Here is a 22,842-nt window from a genome sequence, read left to right on the forward strand (position 1 = left end):
GTAGCCAACTTTGTCCTTGTTTATAGTCCCCAACATCCTAGTCTTTCTCCTTCATCCCAGTTCTTTATCCTAATTTTACAACCCTGTCTTGATATGATATGATATGATATGGCATTTATAATGTGCCTATACACGTGTTTCAAGGCGCAACAAGGCAAGGGAGGGGCACAGAGGGAGACAAAGACACCGATCTTACTAGGCCAGGTGACATTGAGATTGCGCGAGTGCATACAGTGCAGGGGTTAAGGGTAAGTGCTGAGGGGAATGGAAGGGTGCAGTGCAATACATAGGATCAACAGTAAAGAATAAATAAAATAAACAAACAATAGGTAAAAGTGCGGCCAGCAAGTGGTAAGTGCAGACAAATGTCAAGAGCTGGAGGGGACAATAGGGATACAGAAACAGCCCCCAAGTGCAGGGGTTGCCAGGGAGGCAGTGCAGGTGTGCAGTTGGTGGGGGAGGGGACCTGGGACCGAGATCAAGGGTAGCCAGGTGACCAGTGCAGTTTCAGTCAGGAGTTCAAGTCAGGAGTTCAGCAGGGGAGAGTAGGAGAGAAAGCAGAAGCAAAGAGGAAGGTCTTGAGGTGCTTCAGGAACCTCCCTCAAGTTTCAGGGAGGCAGGGAGGCACATCCAGAGGGAGGCCCCAGCCGAAGAGAGAGATCTACTGTCACAGTTTTATAACACAGCACACTCCAGCCAGGGACTCCTTCCCCTGACAATGAATGTGGTGCACAATAGAAATGCTTTTTATCTTTAATAAACCACGGGTTCTTTTATTTCAGTAGGCCCACAACCCATCTCGCACCCAACCTTGAGGAGATAGGGAAGCTTAGAGACTACTAATCAGCACACCAGGGCAACGTGGAAACAAGGTAGAAAATCACTTTTGGGGAGAAAGCAAATGCAAAAGAGAAAAACACACGGCAAAGGGAAATTTGTTTTACACAAGATTGGCAATGACAGGTAGTTAAGCAAAGGGGCTTAGCTTTCAAAATCAGAAATAGGTTTGCAAGGACAAGGACAGAGGTGAATAACAGATAGGATTCGAGATAAAAGGGGTTGCTGTCAATGGGACTATGGTTTTGGTTTTTCAAGGGGATAGATGCAAATTAGGAGTTTGTGGGGTAATGCACACAACACATGGGCAAATTAGATAATTAAACAGAAACTAATTCTGTTGAGGCTATACTTTAATGACTATAGTTAATAAAAACACACAACAAAATTGTTGATTTCAAATGGCAACAATATTAAATGTGAATTGGAATAGGGGAATTCATTTATTTATTTCAAAATGATACTTAGGATTTATACAGACAACTGAAAGATTTATCAAAAGAATATGCTAACATACACAGATTAATGCAGATTCTTCTATGGAAAGGTGAATGACTTTATGCTGGCATTCTGGAACTTTTAATTAGGTTTTCGATGGGGTCATGTTGCAAAAAGGAAAAGATTATGTAACTTAGGGTCAGGGTTATTTGCTACTTACAAGGTAAGCCTTAGTTATGGAAAGTCAGCTGGATCTCAGGACCCTCTGGACTGCTAGGCAAGGTGTCTGGTCTCTGCACTCTTCCTGGATGGGATTCTGGACAACCAGCTGGATCTCAGGACCCTCTGTACAGTTAAGCAAGGGGAATGGTCTCTGCACTCTGTCTGGATGGGATTCTGGACAGCCAGTCAAGGGGTTTGGTCTGTGCACCCTCCTGGATGGGATTCTGGACAGCCAGCTGGATCTCAAGACTCTCTGGACAGCTAGGCAAGGAGAATGGTCTCTGCACTCTCTAAGGTTCAGCTTTACCTCTGTCCTCCTTCCCTTGTCTCCCTGGATTCCTGTGTGTCTTTGTCTAGTATAGCCCCCTTATATAGCCCCAATGACATCATTCATTTTACAATCTAGGGGAGTACTCTAGAATGACTCCTACCCCCGGATAGGACAGTTTCCCATTCCTCTCTTCGCCCCCTGGCATAATTGGTTCAAGTGGGGAGATCACCATCTGTCTGTTTGGCATTTATTACAGTTCTTTGTGCTCTTGGGCAACCTTTTAGCAAAACTGAGTTATGTATTATATCTTCAAAGTTATACTAGACACCATCATAAGAAATAGATAGGCGATTTCAGGGGATCATAGGGAATTAGGCAAGCCGATCGCCAACTCTGTGGGAGGTAGCATGGCCCATTGGAACCTTTTTGTCTTTATTTTTCATGAAATGAATAACAGTGATAACTCTGCAAATGATTGAACATGTTCATAATGTCCATCTCCATCTTTCCGCCAACTTTCATATTTGTCCCATTTATAATCAGCCAGAAACAAGTCTTTACTAGCAATTTCAGTCCACAAATTCCTAGGAACATGCGCTTACTCTTCTCAGAATCCCCTGGAAATCACATGGAAAAATATTATAAAATGAAATTATTTCTTATTCTGAGTGTTGAGAGAAATGCCTAAAAGGAATCAATTCTTTATTGTCCATTTGGAGGATCTGTCACATATGGGAGGGTGGTGCTTCATCCATCACAGCCAAATGTCTCCCCCTGGCTCAGCTTGCAACAAAAGCCTTTTATTACGCCCTTTGAGGTTTGTCAGTTTGTCCTTGGGAGTGAGTGCTGGAGGAACACAAACTTCCTGGTCAAATTCTGGCCATGTTTGCTTTCTTTGTCCTCCCTCCTAGTACTGCATTCTAGCCTGGTAGAGCAGAGAATCATCACAGGTTCAGCCACATCACATGCCATTGCGTAATGGGAGGCAAGGCTGTCAATTGAGTTCTGTACCTGAGCCCCCAAACTGGTTTTTCTGGTATTCTGAGCCTCAAGGTGATGGAAGTCTTGTGGGGGAGAACATAATGTACATGGCTTTATTCAACACCCCACCCACAGCATATTTCACTGACATTTTCTATGCAAGCAAAGTTCCCTTTCACAATGGTTTTTAAAAGTCATTGTTCTTTATTTAGAACAAGTGTGCAAGCTGTTTTTTCCATTAACGTGTGAAATGCGGATCTGTAGGTAATGGGGTCCTTTTGATTTGTCCTTTTGAGTGGGTTTGCATTTGCTGCTGGTGCATTGACAGGTAGGGATACTGTACAGGGTTCTTTGATTTGACATGGAATAAAAAGATAAAACCATGCCGTTTTTTCATTTGCAGTCTTTTGAGCGCTGCGGTTCACATGAAAGGGAAGACAAAAGCCGTGTCGGGTTGCATTGATGACATCCTTGCCCCTCATGTGAATTAACATTAAGACAAGGCCATTTTGGGTGTAGTGAATACTTTTTGTTATTCAGATGCACGAAAAGCAACCACAGAGCCGTTCTGAATGCAGGGCATAACTTCTTATTATTCAGATGAAGAAAAACAAACGCAGAACCATTCTGAAAACAGTGCATAACTTCTTGTGATTCAGAGGCAAGAAAGCAAACGCAGAGCCATTCTTGGTGAAATGCTCAAATACTTGCCACACATGTGTCAGGGAAAACAAAGCACAGCTGTTTTTGGTGGCACTGTTTAATGCAGTTTTTCAGGTGACAGGGATTTGTGTTAGGGCCTGTAAATGCCCCCCACACTGCCACCAACTCATTGCTTGGAGAAGCGACAGACCCTGAGAGAGTTGGATGTGGATGAGCGAAGAGCTTGAGAAGAAAGATATTTAGGAAGAGAGAGTTGGAGGTATTGAGGCCCCAGACCCCAGAAGGCCTTTTGGACAAGGCAGAGGGTTTTGAACTTAATCCTCGCAGCCACTGGGAGTCAGTGAAGAGATTCCTGTCCTGGAGAGATATGATCCCTATGCTTGAGGCCAAGGACAAGTCTCGCAGTCCTGTTCTGGATGAGGTGCAGAGGGCAGAGAGTAGAAGCAGGTAGATTTAAAAAAAGGCTATTGCAGTAGTCCAGCCTAGAGAGAACTAGAGCTCTGGAGACAGTGAGCATCTGGGCGAAGGAGAGGAAGCGAAGAATACCTCTGATGAGGTGCAGCTGGTAGTGTGACTTTTTAGAGACGTCAGCGATGTGAGGAGACAAGGAGAGAGTGGAGTCGAAGATAACCCCGAGGTTTTTAGCCTTGCAGGTGGGAGAAGGAAGAGGGCAAAGAGAGGCTGGCCACAGAGCGAAAGAAAAGGAGGGAGCTGTTGTGCTGATGAGGAGAATCTCAGTCTTACTGGCATTAAGGCAGAGATCGTTGGTGGCATACCAGTCCTGGTTAGCAGATAGTCAGAGATGAGAGAGGGAGAAGAAGTGGCAGAAGGGAGCTTCACAATGATCTGAGTTTTGTTAGAATAGCACTGAAAGTTAGGGCAGAGAGCGGCAAGGGGATGGGAAAGAAGTGCCAGGTATTGTTTGAACAGCCAGGGAGAGAGGTAAGACCTGGGGAACACCACAGGTCGAGATATAGATAGAGGAGAGGAAGGACCCAAGTTTCACCTGGGAGGGTCAATCGGAGAGGAAAGGGGTCAACCAAGTCAGGGCCTGATCGGAGATACCCAAGTTATCATGGAAGTGGTTGAGTAGGATGGCATGGTTGACCATGTCAAAAGCAGACGAGAGACCAAGTAAGATGAGGACACAGGGGGTATTGGAGTCATGGTTGGAGAGCAGATCTTCACGGATGTTCAGGAAAGCGATTTCCATTCTTCTGGCAGCTCTGAAGCCAGACTGATGGTCATGGAGACAACCAGCCAATTCAGTGTGAAGATTAAGCTGGGATATGGCCAGCTTTTCCAGGAGTTTGTCCAGGAAAGGAGTAATGGAAATTGGGTGGCAGTTAGCAGGGCAGGAGGGGTCGGCAGAAGGTTTCTTAGGAAGAGGGTGCACAAGTGAGTGCTTCAGGGAGGAAGCCAAGCCTCCAGTGGCAAAGGAGTGGTTGCAGAAGTCATCCAAAGCAGGAGTCAGGGTGTCAATGTGGTCCTTGATGGTTTCAGAGGAATAGGGAAGAACCTGTTTTGACGGGACTTTTATAGATCGTACTTGTCTAGAAACCTTGTCATGGTAGAACAGGGGAAAGGTAGAGAAGGAGGGAGGAGAGGTGGCCACAGAAGGGCCAGATGAAGAGAGAGGAGTAGAGGGAGGAGGAGGAGGATAGGAAGATAGAGAGGGCAGGATGTCCTGAATTTTTTAGATGAAATGAGAAGTCAGGGCCGTGCAAAGGGCCTGGGAGGGGACAGGAGAGGTAGAGACTGCAGAAGGATTGGCCAGCTCCTTGCAGATTTTAAAGAGTTCGGTCGAGTTGTTGGATGTCACAGAGAGGTGGGCTTGGATGAGGGCTCTCTTCTTGGAGCAGAGAGAGAGCCGGTATTGCCTTTGGAGCAGGCGGCAGGCCAGTTTGTCAGAGGATGTACAGGAAGCACGCAATTTCCTCTCAGCCACCCTGCACTTGCGTTTAAGTGTGACGAGGTCTGAGTCGTACCAGGAGTTGCACTTAGCTATGGGTTTCAAGCAGATCCTCATGACAGGAGCAAGCACATCAAGAGTATCAGATATGGCAGAGTGGAGCATAGAAAGGGCTGTATCAGGGTATGAGTCAGCTGAAGGGGGTTAGGGGATGAGAAAGTTGTGGCAAAAGCCTCAACTGTCACACGCTTCATGGGTCAGATAACTGAGAAGTTAGGTGGCAGTGCTGGAGTTGGATTGGCTTGAGGGGTGGAGTGGGTGAGCTGGGAGGAAAGGAGAAAGTGATAAATCTAGGAGAGAGGAGTGGTGAGAGGGATAGAAAGGGGAATGTCTGAAGAGATCAGAACACCCAGAGTGTGCCCTGCAGAGGGAGTCGGGCCAGAGGGGAACATAGAGAGTGATAGAGAGAGTAACAGCTGTCACGAAAGAGTCCGCAGAAAGGATAGGAAGCATCGAGGTGGATGTTAAAGTCTCCAAGAAGGAGGAGTTGAGTGGTCGAGACTAGGAGGGAAGAGGAGAGGTCTGCCCACACAGAGAGGAAGGAGGAGATCTGACCAGGCAGCCGATAGATGGTAGCCACAGTAAGGGAATTGCTAGGGGAGAGAGAGAGCCTGCAGACGAGGCATTCGAAAGTGGAGTAGGCCTGCATAGGAATGACAGAGGCAGGAATCCAATCAGGGAAGATCAGGGCTGCACCCCCTCTGGAACAATTGGACATGGGCGCTGAGAGGACTTTGTAGCCATCAGGGAGGAGAGTGTCACAGCTCATGACAGAGCTGGCCGTAAGCCATGTCTCAGTAAGATTTAGGACATCGAGGTCAAGTTCTTCAAGGAGGCAGCAGATGTCAGAGGAGTGTTTGACAGCTGAGCAAACATTTATAGTGACAATATGGTGAAGGTTGCCGTCCTTGAAAGACTTCCGAGGAGGGGTTTAAATCAGAGGTAGGCCCTGCGGATTTGTAGAAGAAGACTGAAGGGTGTCAGAGGAGGAAGGAGGTGAGGGCAAGGTAGCCAAGGAAGGGATAGCAGGTGGAGACAAAGAAGCCGTAGAGGGAAGAGAGGGGCCAGCAAGAGAAGAAAGCAAATTGATGAGGCGCGGGATGCGTCTATCAAAGAATATAAGGTTGGCCTGTTGGTCTTGGACCAAGATGGTACCATTCAGGTAAACTTTAATAATGACCTTAGAAGAGTGGTAGGAGGCCAGGAGGGCCTCCCAGCGGGTGCCACCATTAATGGGAGAAGAAGAGAAAGGACAAAGCACAGAGACTATGTGAAGAGTCCACAGGTCTGGCGAGGAAACGACAAAGAGGATGTCAGTGAGGGTTTGCCTGGAGGAGGCACTGGTATAGGTATCAGCGATTGTGAGGCCTGGGTTGGAGACCAGGGTGTCCTGTTTAAACTTTTTCCTACCAGATTTAGTGAGGAGAGCAGGATAGTCGATAGAGAAGCAGTTAGAAAAGATTGGAGAGACAGAGAGTACCATAGAGTAGGTAGGGAGAGGAGAGAAGGAAAGTGGGTGGGTGAGGGTTGGGGGCAGGTAGAACACTAGGGAGGGACGCAAGGAGGGGTGCAGGCAGAGGAGACAAAGAGAGACGAGACAAAAGTATACAATTGCACATAATGGCAGGAGCTCAGACAATAGCAGAACAGTTTGCTAGAAGAATGCTTTGCTGAGAGGGCAAAACCAAAGAGCAGCACTAATTTCACAATGCAATTTAAATACCAGAGAAAAAGCACACCTAAGTCTGAGAGTCCTTTATAGTGGGAAAACGGCCTGGGTTTCACAATGCAATTTAAATACTTCCACAATGCAATTTAAATACTTTAACAATGCAGTTTAAATACTGGAGAAAAAGCAAACCTAAGTCTGAGAGTTCTGTCTAGCGGGAAACTTAACTCCAAGACCGTAATCCTAGTACTTCATATTAGACCTAGTCCTTCATTATATGCCTTTTGCTTACTCTTATCCCTCATTATTCTCAATAGTTACTCATCACCCTAGTCCTTCTTCTTCCTCCTAGTACTTTACGCTGGTCCTTCATCTCTGTTGTTCTCCTTTATCCTAGCGAATCGCCTTTATCCGAGACCTTCTCCTGCATGCTAGTCCATCTCCTTCATCCTAGTCAGCCACAGGTGTAGTCTCTCGACCCCTATGTAGTGTTTTGTCGTATTGTTAATGTCCCTGTCCATATACCCCTCTGTGTCCCTCTCTGTCTGTCTCTCTTTCACACTTTTGCACCCCCGCCCTTTTTCCCCTCTAACTATGGATAACATGAATAAGGTTGATCCTGAATGGTGACATCTTCTACTTGAACATATCATAAGGCCATAAGATGAGCTGACCAGCAGTTTGCTCCAGGTTCTGCAGAACATGCAATGTAGGCACTGACTATTGGCATATTCAACACGTTTTCTTCTTTTACCAGTTCTAGTTCCCAGTTGAGTTCACATGGGTCACATAACAGGATAGGATGGTAGGCAACCTTTCCTGTAATAAGCCTATGCTGTTTTACCAAAGGGGGAAAAGGCAGCATACACTGGATGCTTTTATGTTAAAGAATGCATTGCATTGAATTGTATACTCTGGAAATATGCTCCCGAAAATGCAATTTGTTATCATAAATAAATAAATAAATAAATAAAAACAGGGAGTTTCAGGGACAGGTGAGTGGATAACTGGAGGGAAGAAAGTGACATGGACAAACAACAGGATCTATATGGTACCCACTTAAAAATGGCATCCTGGGGAAAATACAATACATTGCTAGCTGGAAGATCACAAATAACAAGGTGGCACCCTATGTGTTGATGCGTGACATAGATTCCCTAGCCTAGATGCCCACAGGCTTTGCACGCTTTTATAAATGCTTAAAATAAATACATTAAATTGATTGATTTTGTTGCCCAGCTAATTCTTGTACATAACCCCATGTTCCACGGAATAGATCTCTGAGTCAGAAACTCTCAATGGTCCACCAATTAATGCAGTGCTACTTACGTCATCTAACAGAGTTGTTGCTTTTATCCTCTGGCTTCCGATAGCTAGTTCTTAGCATGTGCCATGCCGCTCATGAACCTATCTTGTGCACCTACTCTGCAGATGGAATGGGAAAGTAGATTGTTGGGTAACTCAATATCGACTGCAATAAGGCTGCCCAAAGATGTGCAGCTGGTGGTCTGCCAATGTTTATGGATGCTCAGTTGACTGTCAAGGTCAAGAGACATCTATACGTAAAATGAAGTGCGTGTTCAGCAGCCGGTGGCTGCCTCTACCTATGACACTTTGTGCACTTGGGCGTATAATGCCACATTGGAATAAATCGCATGAAATGACAACTGTCAGCCCAGGTGCCTGATCCCTAAATGTACTCTCAAATAGAGAGGATTGTTTTTGCTAATGGATGCAGGCAAAACATTATAGTCCCACAAATCACGAATGTGCATTCAAAGAGCCAGGTGATAGAGGCCAGGATGCAATGACCCAAGTAGAAGTGGACTAGGACTAGTCCACAGGGGGGTGTTGAAGGAGAGCATGCAATTTGATAGCTAGGTGGGAGACCTGAAGCGTTCTCTAACCATACTTAACTGGTGCCACTAACAGAACCTAATGAAAGCTTAGTTGCGTTATACACTCCGTTTTTGTAAGTATTTCTCTGTGGCTTAGATTTAGTTGTGCATTGGGGTTTTAAAAATATGTGAATTTTAGCCATTTTATTTTCTTTTTCAGTTTTTCTAGGGGGGAAAAAGAAACTCCTTCCAGATATGTAAAGCAATGAAAGAACTTTACAAACAATGAAAGACTCAAGCATATTTTTCTTGAAAAGTGAAACATTTTAGATACATTTGTTGGTGCTTACTGAAACAAATAGTATAATACCAAAAGGTTTCTTCGCTTAAATCACGCTGCAGGATTGCATTATATGTATAATGTAGGTATTCACATGAATGCTGCCATATCATTATTTATGGTAGTCAGTTATTGTAAAATACCTTTGAAAACATGGAATTTTAACTCACTGATTTAGTTGTCAACTTGATGATTGAAGACACAAATGAAGATGTCATTTCAAAATAACTCATTTTCAATCTGATGTTTGCTGGATAACACATTATCCACCCTTCACTAAGGGACTGCCCATCTGGAAAACGCTATTACCAGGCTGCACCCCACCTCTCTCTCTCACCAAGCATGTTCCTTTCAGGGAGTCATTTGTGATCAGATTGCAAATCCTTGCGAAAGATGCATGTGTCAATTTGTACATGGAACAATTTAAAGGAAACGTGCATTTGAAAATGTTCAATTTGTGGCAGTTCTACAAAAATCATAAGAAATGGGCACATATTCCATTGCAAGGGTTTCCACCTCAATTTGATAGGAGCCGGTTGGGATGCAAAGGCAATCATCCCTCACAGGCCCTCCATCAGACCTCTGAAAATTAAAAACGTAATAATATACAGTGGCAACAGGTGGATTTTTAAAGCAGTTAGTGCAAGTGATTCTCGCAAGTAAAGGTAGCCAGTCTGAAATAGACTCGCGAGGGTACCAAGGCGATTTCCCGCCTTAGAAATGTTTAGAAATAGGTTTAAATTGTGCATTTTACAGCACCAATGCCAGGAGAAATTGCATCAAAAGTGATGGGAATATAAATATTTCTGTAGTAGAACATTTGCAAAAAATCCAATAACTTACATGCAATATACAGAGGCATTTCATTCCAGCAAACAATGAAAATGTTGCTTCCTACAGAAACCACACATGCACTGCAGACAACCTCAATGTACGTACTATGTAATCACTCCGATACAGTTGCACTAGCATGCATGCTGGGGAAAACGTCAGTAGAAATTACACCATCTTAACATATTAAAGGATTTGGAACAGATGGATCTCAAACTGCAACTTCATTTTCATTTATGTAAGTTTACAATTTGAGTTTTTCATGCAAGGTAACCGTGTTAAGCACTCGTGTGAGGTGCACTTGCAAATGGCGCTGCACTGGAACTTTGTGCTAGGCTTGCAAATGAATATGCGCTGGTTTAATAATTGTAGGTTTCTTTGTTTCGCATGTTGTAGAGGTACCTTGCTATGAGGCGCCATTCTTTTAGGCTGTTTACCTTTTTAGTCCGAAGGCGCTCCTAGGCAACCTGCTGAGAATCATCAATACTGGTGACCGCATCCCACTCCCACTATACCAACAAGTATTGGCAATGCCAACAGTTTGGGCTTTTGTGTAATCACCCAATAATAAAACCACCCTCTCTCCCAACACCTATCCTCTTACATTCTTAGATCCTAAAGACATCACTGAAGGCTTACAACCCTGGGGTCCTCTTTGACAACCTAAAACTACACAATGATCGCTGTCACCGTAGCCATGATTAACGTTTGAAACACCAGGAAGATTGTTCCGGTACCTCACCGTCAGCTAAAAATCCAATCTTCACTCTGAGAACGCTCTTCTGCTCCAGCCTAAGGATCAGAAGGAGAATTTATTGGGAAACCATTGCTGTAATACCACTTCTACTTTTCAAGTTAGTAGTGTTATAATTATCATGCACCCTCAGTCCAACATTCTTTGTTATATCGTGAAATGATTGCAACATTCAATTTAGCATGTTACTGGTCACACTTTATTTCGTGGACTGAAGAAAGTGCACACCTGGTTTATTTTGTATAAAAAAAATAGTAATAGGCGCCCCTCTGCGAGAACGAACACAGATAAATGACCTGAACTTTGGGAAGGTACCCACAGAGTCTGCAGCCACACTTTAGGTCACTGTACCGTTTACAGAAGGGAAATAGCCATTTGTATATCAGTCTGTGTCCCGCACACATGGACAGTCCAGCACCAAAATGCTATGGAAGTTCTCTTCTGAACAAGAGTACCAACAGCAACCCCAGACACGTGTTTCAGCCGTGTTGGGCTTCATCAGTGAGGTGAAGCTGTGCCTCTCTGAGCACAGTGACAAGGGCTCCATGTCTGGATGACCCTAGGAATGCAAGGGTGACTAAACCTAAGTCCCTTAAGCACAATAGTGATAGGCGCCCCTCTGTGAGAACAAACACGACTAAATGACCTGTTCTTTGGGAAGGGACCCACTGCAGCCACACTTTAGCTCACTGTACCATTTGCATATCAGTCTTTGTCCCGCCCACATGATATGCCAATTCTCTTCTGAACAAGAGTACCAACAGCAACCCCAGACACACGTGTTTCAGCCTTGTTGGGCCTCATCAGTGAGGTGGAGCTGTGCCTCTCTTAGCACAGTGAATAAGGGGTCCATGGCTGGATGAAGTCCCTGAAGCAATCAAAAAATAGTCATTGGTGACCATTTTGCGAGAATGAACACGACTAAATGACCTGTTCTTTAGGAAGGTACCCACACGAGAGTCTGCAGCCACACTTTAGCTCACTGAACCTTTACAGAAGGGAAATAACCATTTGCATATCACTCTTTCTCCTGCCCACCTGCTATGGCAATTCTCTTCTGAACAGGAGTACCAACAGCAACCCCAGACACGTGTTTCAGAATTGTTGGGCCTCATCAGTGAGGTGGAGGAGCGCCTATGACTATTTTTTGATGGTTCAGCCTAATTTCCTAGGGTCATCCAGATGTGGACCCCTTGCTCACTGTACTCACTGTGCTCATAGAGGCACATTCCTCAGTGCTGTCTTCCATATTGAGTGCACAACAGAGGTGCACTGACAGTGCTTGCGCCAGGAACTGTGATGTCAGACACACTACGTGATACATATGGCGAATCCATCTGAGAGAGCAGCCAGACACCAAGAAATAAATCCAAACGAGGCAACAAAGAAAATAACAGGAAGTAATTAATTGCCCCCGCCCCACTTACCATAGCTGCGTTCGAATGCCACTGATACACGATGTAATCAAGCTGCCACCATGGAGGGGAGCTCAAAGAGTTCTCATGCAAGAGTAGTTTGGGCGGGATGAGGCAGGAATGGGTGGGAATAGCCATAGGGATTAGCATGGCTATGGGCAGGGAATGAGTGGGCTCACAACCAAACAAAAGTGTATCCCTTAACAAATGTTGTTTCGCTATGCCCCTCGTCATATGCCGTTCCTCCATATGTATCTAAGAAGCTGAATTTGAATGCAATAGTTTGTGCTTTATAGGTGTCACAATCGACACTTAATAGCCCAAACTAAAATGGAAAGGTTTTAATAATCGTATTCTGGGACCACCAGCGAAGGTCAGCTCCCTCGAGCGTTGTACAAATGTCTTCATCTGTTTAATGAGAGCTCATCCTCTAGGCATTTTGTAGAGATGGAAAAAGGCTGACAAAGGTTGGACCAACGGAACAGGGAATAGCCTCTCAATACATTTATTTATTCATAAATACCAATAAATGTTCAATTGTCAATTTCTACAAAAACCTTTATTTACATATCAAATTCATATAAAATGCTAAAACATTTAAACAAACAGATATCTACAAGTTCCACTCATACTGATTCACTCCTACCATTCATTCTACTTTTTGCTTTTTTGTATCAAATTATTGACATATATATTTTTTTAGCCTCATATATGAACAGCCTCCAACTCTATTTACACATTGAACAAAAGTCCTCAATCCAATCATGTGATGGTTCCGTCTGTGTGTTCCTAATCACACTGACATTCGTCTGCACGTGTTTCGGTTGTCTTTTTTCAGGAAGTCAACATTCGTCAACCTTTAGTTCATACAACCTTCTTCAGGACAAAATTTAGGGGAGTTTCCTTATTCCCATAAGCATCGAGTAGGGTGAGTATCACCACCTAAAATACAATATACAATATCAGACACACTAAAATAACTCAATTTAATACATTGTCTATTACCATAGGCTATTCCCTCTCATTTTTACCACATTTAATGTGAAGATATGATTCTGAATAGTAATCATTACATCAATGTCTATGAGCGATACATTTTAACACCCATTTCCATTGTTAGCTGGATTAATCCTGTCTACATCCCAATGTAGTGGGCATCTCCATCTGCCCACATCCAAGATGCAAACTAACATGTTAAATCACTGTTTTTAGAGCATTATACTTACTCAAATTAATTCTATCTCAATATTCAAACAATAGATGTTATTCTGTCCCCTTATTGGCCTACAGATTCAGAACTAACATCACATCCGCAATTGTTGGCAGCTTTTCTGGAACTAAGAAAAGACTGTAGAATTTAATCGGAGCTGTTTGTAAGTATTTTGTCGGCTCATCCAGATACAAAGATACTCCCCTGTATTTACACCTGCATTGAAGGTGCACCTTTTCCTTTTAGGAGTTATTTGGAATCAACAGGTCCCCCGAGATTGAGTTGTGAAGAACCTTGAAGAAAGAGTCTGAACGTTCTGCAATAAAATTGAAAATTGAGATAGAATTAATTTGAGTAAATGTTGTTGGGTGTCCTGACCCACGTTTGGACTATTATGCAGCAACATTTGGTGCTGTGGGCTTAGGAAATCCAAGATGGCGGAAAAGCCCACATTTGCGCCAGAATCCAGGAGAACCGTGCAGTTTTGCGCACGCCAAAATGGTCCCCTGACCTGCCACCCAGCAGTGCAAAGAAAGATGGTTCTGTTCAAAACCCGTTTTTATTAACGTCAAAAATTGCTAAGATCATGGGCCCGAAACCACCAAACAAAAATCCAACTATGTTGCAGTTGGTTGGAGTTATCTGGGTCGGGACTCCCTACCTACCGCGCACCTTTCTTTAGGAACACTTGATGAGTCAACCTGCAGCTTCACTCCTTGTTCGTCTGGGGACCAACTCCAGATCCTCAATTGACTGAATGGTTAGATGGGATTCCACAATGGTTGTGGAATTGCAAAAGCAATAATAAAGCAATAAGTTTTAAGCACAAATACGACGGCTCTAATCTGACCATGAATCTCTACCTAAGCATAATCGCTACATTCCTGGGCCATTGAAGCCCCCCCAGCGCCCATCATTATCCGCAGTTTTGTCATCCCATCTAACTAAAAAATCCAACTATGGTTGAGTGATTTACTTTACTCTACTACAGATCCACATCAATGCCATGTCAAGCAAGGATCATATACTATCAAGTAAAATATTTTCCTTTTGAAATGTATTAATTCAAGACAGCTGTCAAAAATAGGTGCAGTACCGGCATTGGACACTGACCGGCGCTGGCGCTCTATAAATCCTGACAGGAGAGATGTCTTGCGGAACTGGGCAGTGAACAGAAGGGGGTCTTATGTAATTAAAAATTCAAAAGACTGGCCTTTCCTGAGAACTCTTAACACCCCAGAGACCCACACCAGGAGGCAGGATATCACATGGTCCTGTTGATTGAGAGGGAGGGGACTTCCCTGCAGTCTGCTGGTCCCAACACAATAGACCCTTTCAATTGAATGGAGTATGCTGATTTTGGGTGTAGACTGTAAACAGAGCTCTGCCTGAAAGGAGAGACATGTGATGCCTGACTCCCCCAGTTCCTTGGGGCGGGCCAGACAGGACTGTGGATTCATATTGCAGCAAATATATGTTTAAGTTAAATGCTTCTAAAATCTTGTATTAAGCTCACAGAAATGTACAATTTGGGGGTCCTGAAAATGAAAAATGCCCTCACGATTTGAGCCCAAATTCCACTTTGTACGGTGTTCTGGGACCGAACCCTGCTATTTATTAATATTGCAGACACTGTGTTTAGGATAGAGACATAGTAATTTCCAGTAATATGCTCAGGGAAGGAGTGCAGGTCTGTGTACATTTTGAGGAAAAACCAATATGGCGAAAGTCACTAAAAAGCACAAAATGTTGCCATTTGTGAACCCAGGCTCTGAGGGGGATCAGAGTTGGGTGAGAGTGTATCTTAAATTAATCTGTGAAATGTGTATGTAATTTCAGTGACGTGTGTATCTGGGAAACCTGTTAGTTATGAAAAATTCATTTTCTAAGTAAAAGCAAAGGGGCGTTTCTTCAATAGACTGTAAGACTCTGACTCACTCTGACACACTATCCCTTCTCAAATCAGGTCACAGAGAATCCTTGACCTATCAAATCATGAGAGGGTTGGGCATGCAAAATGAGCCGACCCACCCACTTTCAAAACACATAAAAAGAGACTGCTTGGACAGGCAAGAGTCATTTTTCCATTTTCTTGCGGAGCATTTTGCCAGACCACACAACATCTAGAAGGAACATCCAGAACTTAGACTCCAGATAGACTACAGAACTTAAAGCAAAGGCCTAACCCACAAGCTGAGAACTCTTCTCAGCAGGCCTTCAGAATCCAGCAATCCAACCAAACTATTCTACAGCCGGGCGAGCTGTTAGATTCTTTGCCAAGAACTTTTGCCAGAACCGGTAGCAGACCCAGAAAGCAGTGCTGTATCCAGAATCCACTTGATCCAGACCAGCAGAACCACAGACCAGACCGCTGTGAAGTGCCGACAGCAGAACCACAGACCAGGCCAGACCAGAACCAGAGAACCAGTACCAGAAACCGCCCGGAGCCCAGCCCTAACCTGCTGACCGGTCCCTGACGGCCTATTTCAAATTCAGAGTGTGAGTACTCAGCTAGAACTGTGCCAGAACCAATCTCTTAGTTTAAAATAATCTAATTCAAACTATTTTAACCTATTTAGAACTGCATCATAAGAAATCGTGTGTCCATTCTGCAAAACTGTCATCTGTAATTTTGAATCATTATTTCATTTCTGAAAAACGACCTTCATAAAATCGTCGGTATCTTTGGAATCGTAGGTGCTAGGAACGTGGTTTAACTTTCATCTTAAAGCTAAGATTCTAAGCTTGCCAATAAGCCTAAACCGACTTGCTACTCATTATAGTTCCTCCGTAATCACGATCGACGCACTTGGAAAAAAGTGCCGCGAATTGACAGTTTGCTTCATTTCAACCACGTGTAAAAATATCTGTCTTTTGCTTCCATTACTGAATCCCGTTTTCAACCGGATAACCCTCCCTGAATCATTGGTAGGGCTGACCTGAACCGATTTAAAGTAGCTCTCACTCACCCTGAACCTCTAGAGGGAATTAAAAGCATTTTCAGCATATTTTTCACTTCATTTGCACCACATTTAAAAGGATCTTGCCTGCTTTAAAATCATACCTGTTTTCCTCTAAGCTCGCTGGGGGGACTGGAAATTTGTATTGCATTTGTATTCCTGAGAATTGTGTGCTTTCCTTCCATCTCCTTTTCTTGGATGGGGGGGAGGGAATTGTCAAAGAAAAAGTGATCATATTATCTTTTGTTGAAGTCATATCAAGTTTATTTCTGTGCTGCATTTTTCCCTCATTGCTTTTCCTTGAATCCATAAAAGTATTTGCTGCTACCTTATCCTTCCTATACTAACTCCTCATTGATTGTAAAGAAGTGTGCTAGTGTCAGATTATCTATTTTTGATCAACATTATATTCATAAGTGTGCTATCAATTATTAATTTATTCATAAAAGTGTGATATATATATATATATATATTGTTTAATTTTTCCAATAAATCTTTTAAATTGCAAAACAAACCTACTTCTTGGCTCAGTGAGGTCAGGGGGATTCAAAGAGAGGGGCGTTATATAAGAGTTTATCATCCAGCGTATAACTTGTCATAAAAATATATAAATAAGGGCTTCCCTTCAGCAATCCCAGACAAGGCACTGACTTAGTGGGAGTGCTTAATTGGAGTCACTTAGCAGAGATTAGGGCTCGAGATGGGGATTCTGGATTAGATCTATCACTTGTGCAGATTAATACGGTGTGCTAACTGACAGGATATATGAATTCTGTTGGATCATCACGCCGTGTTACACTGTAAAAGCACCCCTCAAAGGAACGATCTAAGGAAAAGGTCTGTTTTGCAAAATAAAATACAAACTTCTGTAAGTCAGGAAGGAAATCAAATTCCAGAATTACGACCTTGGTAGATATCAAAATAGCCAGAGAACACCTCTTACATAAGTTATTTGTGAGAGGTGAGTGGGCTCATCAGGACCAGGCGGTCTGGTTGCAGTCAATCGCACCCCATATCACTGAAACAGGGTCAGATATATGGATAGATCAGGGTCCCTTACATGTGGCCCTGAGTGAACTATATATGGCCCCTAAGGCCAAGGATAAGCACAACAAGATAACCAGGGTAGCGGCATATTTATATTTATATATGGGAGCCAGACAGGACAGATGTGCTGAAGGCCAAAATCTGGCAAATAGGCAACTGATGGCATTAGAGAAAGCCCAATCTGACCTGGTCTCTTCTGAGCAGAGGCTGCAGAGGAGCCAGGAGTCAGAAAATGATAGTAGGCAGTATATTATTAAAATAAAGGAGGATATGGATATCCTGCAACAGGAAAAGTCTGACCAGGATAACAGATTTCTGGCCTTGCAGAAGGAGTACCAAGAAGGTTTGGATGCCCTACTGCAGAGCCAGAAAAAGCTGGAGCAACAACTAGACTTTAACAGGGCATGCACAGAGCAGGTAGCCACCCTGCAAATCCGACTAGACAGAGAGAAAGAGGAAAGCAATAAATTGATTTTGAAAGACCTGGATACCCAGGCAGAGTTTGATCAAGAACGCCAGAAAGCTGGTGCCTTTCAAAGGCAGCGGGACGACCTGGCGGCACAGATGCAGGCTCTTAGTCAGGAAAGGGACTCCTTAGGCCAGGAAGTCTGCCAATTAAAAGAAAACATTGAAGAAAATCACTTGGCCCTCCAGGGACAGGGTGACCTCCAAAAAGAGCATCAGAACTTGTTAAAGCGCACCAGGAGGGTGGAAGATGCTCTGGCAAGAAAGGAACAGGCCAGTAGGGATGGGACTCAGGAGGTAACCCTCCTGCAGCAAAGACTGGCCCAGTATTCCAGGACCAACCAGGAGGCACAGAGAGAGAATGAGGCTCTCTGTCAGCACAATGATAGGCTCCAGCAACAGGTATCCATGCAGGAGAGACTGATAGAGTCTAGTATGGCCTTAACTGAGGAACTGAAAGTGGAGGCTCTTGCATTGCAACAGGGAGCAGGGGCTGATAGAGATGAGGTTCGCTGGGAAAGGGAAACACCGGAGCATAACCTCAGGATCCCTAGTACCGGAGGCCTTCATCTCTCCCAGTCCTTGGACTCTGCCACCCCCATGTCCCATGGCGCACATGAGCCCAGGGCCACGGGGATGGCAGATTACTATCCAGCCAAAGGTATGGGGTTCATAGGCCAGTACCTCCCAGGAATGGATGGGCGGGCATGCGGGTATGGGCACCCAAGCACAGTGCAATTTAGTGGGGAACCCCAGGAAAGTACGCCCACTAAGGGCATCCTAAAAACCTCTGCCCAGTTAGGTCAGTGGGGTACCCATCAAATCCTGGCAGCAAGGAGGGATCTGAAGACTCCTCTGAGTGTCCCAGGAAACAGGAGACTATGTCCCCACATTCGGCCAGCCATTCCCAGGCTCGCAGAATCCGAGAAAACCTGGAAGATCAGACGGGCACCTCTGGGAGCAGTGCCTCTGAGTCAGAGGATGAGTGGACCAGGGTTACCCGAACCAAAAAGGCCAATAAGGCACCCCTTAAAGCAGATCAAGGCAATAAGGAATGTTATCACGCCTTACCACAAGAACGCCAAGTATTCTGTTTGGGAACACTTGGAGCTTTATGAGCAAATGATGGAGACTTTCCATTTGAAGGACAGCAGTAGCTGCATTCAGTATGTCAAATGGACATTATCCCCAGAATACTCCAGTTTCTTTGCGGGGCTGGAGGACAAAAATCATTCAAGATGGTCCACCTACAGGGCGGCCATCTTGAAACATTTTTCTGTTCACAGAAATCCCCAAGAGGCTCGCAAGGCAACCTACAATTTGCAATGTGGGAAGGATCAGGCCCCACAATAATTTGGACAGGAGTTAAAGCGTGCTTTTGCGCAGACTACAAAAAGGGTACGCACGGACAGTAAAGAATTTGTTAATACGTTTTTCCATGCCTTACCCAAATACATAATGACCCAGCTCGTGAGAGACTTTCACGAGAAAAGATCTTTAGACTGGGTCATTGAGCAAGCCACCCGCATCTATGAGGTGCAGAAACCAGTGGAAAATAAGAATCAGCCCAAAAAACCCAAAACCAACAGCACCCCTGCTGCTGCCAAGGTGGCAGAGGTTTACAGTTGCCCCCGTTTTTGATTTGGAGATGGGGGGGCCTAAAACCCTGCATGCACCGCATAATTCAAAGCCCAGAAGGCCCTCGGGCGAGTCACAGACAGGGAGTCAAGGAGGTAGTCCCACAAATGGGGTCCCTCGCTCCCCTGACTATGTAAGTCCCCGCTATAAGGGAAACAGTCCAATCCTGGGCTATGTGTGGACTCCTCCGGTCCAAGGGGGGGGATCCAACCAAGCGCCCAACCCAGGGAACTTCCCTCTGCACTTCCCCCAGGAGGGCAGAAATTCACCAATTCCTGGGCAGAACTTGTTCCCCAGGTATCCACCCAACTTCCAGCCCCAAAATCATCCATCCTTCTTTCCCCAATTCCTTGAGCCCAGACAACCGAATCCGGGAGAGGGGAGGCCAAGGGTGGAGGGGTACCCAAATCTTCCCAAACCAGGGTACTACCAGAGAAGGGATAGCTACCCTTCCCGGGATCAGCCCAGGGGAGAAAACAGAACCCTGTATCAGCCTGAGCGGGTTTCCCAACTTGAGCGCCAGGTCCAATCTGTGGCACGGGATCTGGGTCACATACTGAGGGCTCAACAGAACCCTCACATGAGCATGCCACCGCAGAATGCCCCAAACTCTGGGCCTGGTGCTTCAGAACAATGACGGGGGCAGCACCCCGATAACCCACCAGTTCCCAGGGAGGAGGCACAAGGGTAAGAGGGGTGTAAAGCCTTGGAGGAAGCTTCCTTCCCCACTTGTAAACAGCCCCTGGAAATCCAGAAACCGGAAACACAATCTCCTACCCCTGAAAGTCTGCCACCCAAGGAGCAGAGAGGAGGTAGGAGAAACAAAGTACCCAAACAGACCCACTTTGAGGAGGAGGTACGGATCTTCCAATTTGAGGGAGAGGGATCCCAAGAGGATCCTGGGGAAAGGATCTTCTCCTTCAGAGATGGGGGAACTCCTCCCAAGGAAAAATGGTTCCCAATGGATTCCAACCCAGACTGGGTAGATGTGGGGATTGAGCTGTCGGCGCCCATCATTCTATCCCAGAACCAACAATACCGAAAACCCCTGGTTCAAACCCATCCTGGTGACTGCCTCCAAATAGGGGGGGGGCGGCCCAGAACCGGAACCAGGGGAACCTAAAACCGAATCAATAGACTGGGTAGATGTGGGGATCGAGCTGTTGCCCACCAGTTGTCCAATCTGTGCCCCCTTGAGGAGAAGGAGGGAAGATACTATGCCCCGGTACAAGTACAGGTCCCAGACTAGCCGACCAATAAAATTAAAACAGAGCGTCAACCATGTTAGTTTAAACGGCACCTTCCACATGGTTGAGCAACAATCTGACCAAGTAGAATTTCACTTCCAGAACAACCAAATTCCAGACGTGACAGTAATAGCAGTAGGCCAACAGACTGGTAATGGGGGGTCTTCTCTATTTCTGAAAATCAACCTTCCGTCCAGTTTAAGGTGGTATTCCACACTGGAAGGAAACACTCTGAAATTCTTTACTAATCCACAATCAGAAACTCCCACTCCAATAGTCCAGAAAGATGTGAAATCAGCTCAGAGCCTGGCTGATGTTCAGCAAATGGGAGAGCAGTTGTTCATCCCTGTTCAGTTAAATGATGGGAAGGACTCTGTTCTCGCCCGAGTGTGTGTGAACAACAGTAAGAGCTTCATCAGCGAAGCCATGTTCCGCCAACTCCCAACAGATCCAGCCATTCCCACATTCAAACTGATAGACAAATGGGAAATGGATCTGGAAACACCCAATTCGAAACATCTCCTGCCAAGCAGGTGTATGCTCAAAATCTCCATTGGCAACAAGAGTATAGTCCATAATTGTTGGGTCGTGCGAGACGTCTCTGCCGCCTTTTACTTAGGCAGTGACATTCTCAATCGCTTTGCCATTAGTTTGTACCTAATAAACATCAAAGCTTGGTCCCGATTAGCGGATAATCCCAGGGGCTTTGATGATCCAGAAAAAGCATTTAGGTCAGCTCAATTGCTACCTCATGCAGTTGAAATTCAGATTAAGGAGGAAGTCACCATCCCAGAAAGGACCCGACAATTCTCCCTGGAAGTGAAAGTTAAAAGAGGACAAAAATTGAAAAACCTTGATGCTTATATTCATCTAAATGCTTCTCTCCAACAGCAAGGGTTGGGGGTAAACCCAACACCATTAGTCAACATAGAACATGACACCATTCCAATAGAGGTGCATAACAGCGACTTAAAGAGTATTACTCTAGCCGCAGGCACCATTATTGGAATGGCGGTTGATGACCGACATTTTTCCATTGATCTAGGAAATGAACTGTTAGGACCAATCCCCAAGGACTGTTTTGACAATGACAGTGATGACAATACAACACCAGACAGGATCTTTACCCGGCATGGGGGGAACTTCCTGGTGTACACTTCTTGCCCTTATGGTAAGGAAGATGTGACTTGTGACTTCAGGAGGGATGAGGTGATTTTCCAGGTCCATGAGAGCTGCCTTTCCCACCTGAAGCCTCCAGTCCAAATCAGCACTCTGACCAAGGACTTCTCCACCCAGCTGGAGGAGGCCACTGAGATAGCAAAATCAGCGGTCTTTACAGGCTTCAGGGAGATGGTGGAAGAGAGAGTCAACCTAGCTGATGCCTGCGTGACTCTGGAACAGAAGCAAAAGTTGAAACAAGTTTTCTTGGATTTCCAAGATCTCTTTGCGGTAGACTCATATGACTGTGGTCGCACCCACATCCACACTTCAACAATTCCCACGGACCCTGGCATGACTCCAGTGTTTGTGAAGCAATATCGCTTGCCTCTCGCATCAATGGAGTCCCTTACTGAAATAATCAAGAACCTTGAGTCCCGGGGTATAATCCGTCCAGTACACAGCACCTTCAATAATCCGGTGCTGGGAATATTGAAGCCAAACGGCCAGTGGAGACTCTGCGCCAACCTTAGGGAGCTCAACAAATGGGTCCATACTTCCCGATGGCCTCTGCACTACATTGACCAAGGGCTGGCCCAGATTCAGGGGTCACAGGTATTCACTGCAATAGACCTGACCAATGGATACTGGACCGTGCCTGTCAGTAGGGAGGACCAATACAAACTGGCTTTTACCTTTGGGGGCCAGCAGTACACATGGACCCGAACTCCCTTCGGATACCTCAACTCCGGCAAAGAATTCAACATTTTCCTACATAAGGCCATGCCAGACCTGGGTGCGAGGGGTAACCTGGCTTATGTAGATGATGTCCTCATCAAAAGTTCATCTGTGGAGGAACATATAGCGGAGATCCGTTATGTTCTGA

Source organism: Ambystoma mexicanum, chromosome 6p (genome assembly GCF_040938575.1).
Source record: "Ambystoma mexicanum isolate Mex_15411 chromosome 6p, UKY_AmexF1_1, whole genome shotgun sequence".
NCBI lineage: Eukaryota > Metazoa > Chordata > Amphibia > Caudata > Ambystomatidae > Ambystoma > Ambystoma mexicanum.